The 4,836-nt window shown below is 40.3% G+C and overlaps 1 pseudogene; it reads left to right on the plus strand.

Annotated features, from left to right (window-relative positions):
• Positions 1 to 1,038: 1,038 nt before the first annotated feature.
• LOC150057149 (ATP synthase F(0) complex subunit C1, mitochondrial pseudogene) lies at positions 1,039 to 1,464 on the plus strand (annotated as a pseudogene).
• The last annotated feature ends 3,372 nt before the right edge of the window (positions 1,465 to 4,836 follow it).

Consider the following 4,836-nt stretch of genomic DNA (forward strand, 5'->3'; position numbering starts at 1 on the left):
GAGCCACAGCTTCTTGGTGGTTAATTGGAGATAAGATTTACATGAACTTGGGCCTGGTGTTTGACCTAGTGGTAGAGTTCCTGCATGTACGAAGACCTGGGTTCAATTCCTCAGTACCACATACATAGAAAAAAGCCGGAAGTGGTGCTGAGGCTCAAGTGGTAGAGCTCTAGCCTTGAGAAAGTCCAAGGACAGTGCTCAGGCCCTGAGCTCAAGCCCAGGGAAAAAAAAGGAAATCTAGAGAAAAAAAAAAAAGATTTACATGAACTTTCCTGTCTGGGCTGGCTTTCAATTGTGATCCTCCTGAGAATCTAGAATTTTAGGTGTGAGCCACCAGTGCCCAGCTGAGACAAACATTTTTAAAAAAAATTTATAAAGATTTTTAACATGATTTTTACATCATATTTCAAATGTCATGTTTAATAAACAAGTATTCAAGAAAGGATTGTCTATACACAGTCACTGGCATATAGATTTTAGAACATAATTAAAATTAAGCTGAGGGTTTGTATGTCATAGATACACATCAATCTATATAATGAAACATTATGTCTATAAAGTATATATCCCATCATAGATTTTTATGTCTATGTAGTTGTGTTTATATCTCCAAGACCACGACCATTACCTTGGGTACCCAAATATTGAGTCCTCTCTCTTGTAATGTTTGGATCTAATATCCACATATTAAGATACCATACACCTTTTGTTCCTTAGGTCTTGACTTGTCTCACTCAACATGATTCGCTCTAGTTTCATCCATTTCCTTGCGAATGCCATTATTTTATCTTGTCTGTTGGCTATGTAGAATCCCATTGTATAAATATACCACATTTTTTTTTTTGTATCCTTTCATCTGCAGTAGGGCATCTGGGTTGTTTCCATTGCTTGGCTATTGTGAATAGTGCAGAGATGAACATGGCTGAGCAGGTGTCCTTATCATATCCTGGTTACGATGCTCAGGGTAGATGCCCAGGAGTGGTATGGCGGGATCCTAGGGGACAAACAATTTTTAAGAAATACCCAGAGCAGAAGGACTAAATCTGCGAGACTGAAAAGATGCCGACCACCGGGGTACTGCTTATTTCTCCAGTTCTGATGTGCTGTTATACCAGGGGTCTAATCAGACCTGTGTCTGCCTCCCTCCTGAGTAAGCCAGAGGGTCCATCTAAACAGCCTACCTGCAGCGGCTCCCCACTCCAGGTGGCCAGATGGGAGGTCCAGACCAGTTTTGTCTCCTGGGACACAGCAGCCAAGTTTATTGGTGCTGGGGCTGCCACAGTTGGTGTGGCTGGGTCAGGGGCTGGCATTGGAACAGTGTTTGGCAGCTTGATCATTGGCTATGCCAGGAATCTGTCTCTGAAGCAACAGCCCTTCTCCTGTGCCATTCTGGGCTTTGCCCTGTCTGAGGCCATGCGGCTCTTCTGTTTGGTGGTCACCTTACTCATCCTCTTCGCCATGTGAGGTAGCGTGGGGGTCACCTAGCCGTCCCTGCTTCTACTCCATGCCATTTCAGATGCTGGAGTGTGCTAAGCTTTACTATTAAACACAACATTTCTCTAAAAATAAAATAAAATAAAAATAATAATATCCAGAGCTGAAAAACACTGGACCAGTCCATTTCTGCTATTGTCATTACATTTGAATCTCCTATTATTTCTGTTCTGTCCTTAAATTTCTAGTAAAACTACTTACAAATCAACCAGGTCAAATTTTATGAGGAAATGACCTAGTTAAATGACCACTTGGTTATGCTTGTTTTAAAAAGAAGTCCGCAAAAGTTCTTACAATCTTTCCAATTATTAAATGAAATAGGTTAGCAACTGCTTTCTGTCTGAGAGACACATTAAGAAACTTAATTCTGACTGGCCTAGGATCTTGTCTCTACTTTTAAGCTGATACTTAGGTACTTGGCTGTATTCTAACAGAATTAGAATTTGTGGTAAAAATATTTTGACTATAGTACTTGCTGACAAAAGTTTAAAACCTTTTTAGCCATTAGAAAAATTACTCTGGCTAAAGTTTCATGTATGCCAGGAATTATTCAAATAGTTGTTTTTTTTTTAAATAGATACTAACCATTATAATGAACCACAATGACATCAAAATATTTCTGCAAAATAAGTGACACAAAAGGCTTTTAAAAGTTTTTAGCACTGGGGATTGTAACTGAAGCATAAAATGGAATGTGAAGAGAATTCTTTGGTTTCATACAGCTAATTTGCACTATGCTCTTAAATTCCTTAAATGCAAGTCCACTGCCAAATCTTTTCTTCAGACTAATTTTCAAATATATGTGAAGCTGAAAATTTGATTTCTGTAATAACCTGAAAGCAGATTTTATGTGCATTAGAGTGTCAAGATCCAATTTAAATAAACATTCTACTTATGTTTTAGTCCATTCTAGAAGATTCTTGAAACGGGAGTGACTTTGATAGGGAACTCCTGTTATTTTTGCGACATTTTCAAAAATTATACGGTGAACAGCTTCTTAAATATAAGGATTCTATCACTATCACTTACCAGTTTGTGTCTAGAGCTAAGCATGTAACAAGGGTCAAAAAATATTGGGAGTGAAGCTGTGTGCTGATGGCTCATGCCTAGAGTTCTGGAGGATCAAGGTGAGAAATCAGCTCAGGCAGGAAAATACATAAAACTCTTAACTCCAATTAACGAGGAAAAATCCAGAAGAGGAGGTGTGCTTCAAGGGGTAAAGTACCAGCTTTGAGCAAAAAAAGCCAACCAAGAGTGTAAGGCCCTGTGTTGAAGCACTGAGAAAGGGAAATGTAGAAATGGAATAATAAGCTGGCCCTTTTGGATTAATGTTGACATATATAATTTTAATAGCAATAGTGGAATTTCAGGACAATGATCATTCAAAAGTGGTAGACTTAGAGAGACAGAAGTACTATCATGGAGTTCACATGAAATGGATCCATGAATCTGACTTAGTCTTCTGCTAGAATCATTGGTTCCAACTGCCATTCTCATGCCAATCATTCACTTATTCATGAAGCTTACACTGATAAGTCACCTAGTGTGTGACAGACAGTGATTTAATGCTGGAGACACATGGGAATACAACAAATCCTGTGCTCTTCAACTTTATAACCTGACGCGAGAAGACAGATTATAAATAGTAATGTGCATAGCATATAGTAATGCACTTTTTAAAAAATGTGTGTGTCTGTTGGTATTGGGGTTTGAACTCAGAGCCTAAGGACTGTCCCTTAGCTTATTTATTTATTTATTTTGCTCAAGGTTGGCACTCTGCCATTTGAGCCACACCTCTACTTCTAGCCTTTCGCTGAAGAGTTAGAGGTGGGTATCATGAAATGTTTTCTTTCCAGGCTAGCTTCAAACTGTGATCCTCAGATCTCAGCCTCGTGAGTAGGTAGGATTGAGCCACCAAATGCCCAGTTCTTACATTACATTTTGCCACAGAGACAAGTGCTGTGGAGGGAAAAAAAAAATCAAGAAAGTAGAAATGAAGAGACATCACAATTTCAGAGAGGGATGTTTGAACAAGATTCTGAAGAAAGTGAGGAAGGGAGCCATGCTGGTATCTGAGATACCAGTGCCGGCACTGTTAGCAAAGAGAACAAATGCAGAGAACCTAAAGACCCTGTGTCTGCCATGTTTAAACATTGCAGAATCGATGGGCTGGATCAGAGGCAGTGGGCGGGGCTTATTTTGTGGACTGGTTTGGCTTTGTAAGTGACTAAAATACTCAGTCTTAGCTGGGAAGACATTAGAAGGCTTTGAAAAAGAGTGACAAACTTTCTTTTAGTAAAAAAGAATTAACAGAGTGAGGGGTGCAGAGTGTGGCCTAGCGGCAGAGTGCTTTCCTAGCATGCACGAAGACCTGGGTTCGATTCCTTGGTGCCACATACATAGAAAAAGCCAGAAGTGGTGCGGTGGCTTAAGTGGTAGAGCTCTAGCATTGAGAAAACTCAACGACAGTGCTCAAGCCCTGAGCCCAAAGCTTAAAACTGGCAAAAAAAAAAAAAAAAAAAGAAGAAGAAAGAAAGAAAAAGAATTAACAGCCGGTTGTGGCTACTCCAGAGGCTGAAATCTGAGGATCAAAGTTCAAAGCCAGCCCAGCACAAAAGGACTTGAGACTCTTATCTCCAATTAACCTCTAGAAAATGGGAAGTGGTGCTTGGCCCAAGGGTAGGGTGATATCCTTGAGCTGTAAAGCTCAGGGACAGAGCCCAGGCTGAGTTCAAACACCCATGACCCACAAAAAATAACATTAAATTAAAAAATAACAGAATGAACTGAAAGGAGAAACAAAGTCTAACAATAATAGGTGAAATTTTCAACACCCTATTCTCAATAATGGTAAAGCTCAGGGAAAAAAAAAAAAAAAACGGCCAGACTATGGAATGTTTAAATAGTACTACCAGGCAACAAGAGCTAACAACAGTTACAGACTATTCTAACAAGAATGGTAAAGAAGATGCCCTCCTCAAGTATACTCTGAGGCTGTGGCAGGCACCACTTACCTTCCTGCCTGCCTGCCTGCCTGCCTGCCTGCCTGCCTGCCTTCTTTCCTTTCCTTCTCTTCCCTTCATTTCCTCCCTTTTCTCCCTTTCTTCTTCCACCTTCTCTCCCTCCCTTTTTTTATTTTGGCAAGCACGCTACCTCTTGAGCCACACCACCTAGCCACTTTTTGCTTCAGTGTTTCAAATAGTCTTACAATTTTGCCCAGCTTAGCCTCAGAAATTTATCCTAGTAACTAACCAACTTGAGATAACAGGTACACAACAGAGAGGAGGGGTGGGAGCAGGAGCAAGAGGAGGAAGAGGATAAGGAGGAAGGAGAGACAGAGAC

The sequence above is a fragment of the Megascapheus bottae genome, chromosome 11 (assembly GCF_031878675.1).
Source record: "Megascapheus bottae isolate mThoBot1 chromosome 11, mThoBot2.hap1, whole genome shotgun sequence".
NCBI lineage: Eukaryota > Metazoa > Chordata > Mammalia > Rodentia > Geomyidae > Megascapheus > Megascapheus bottae.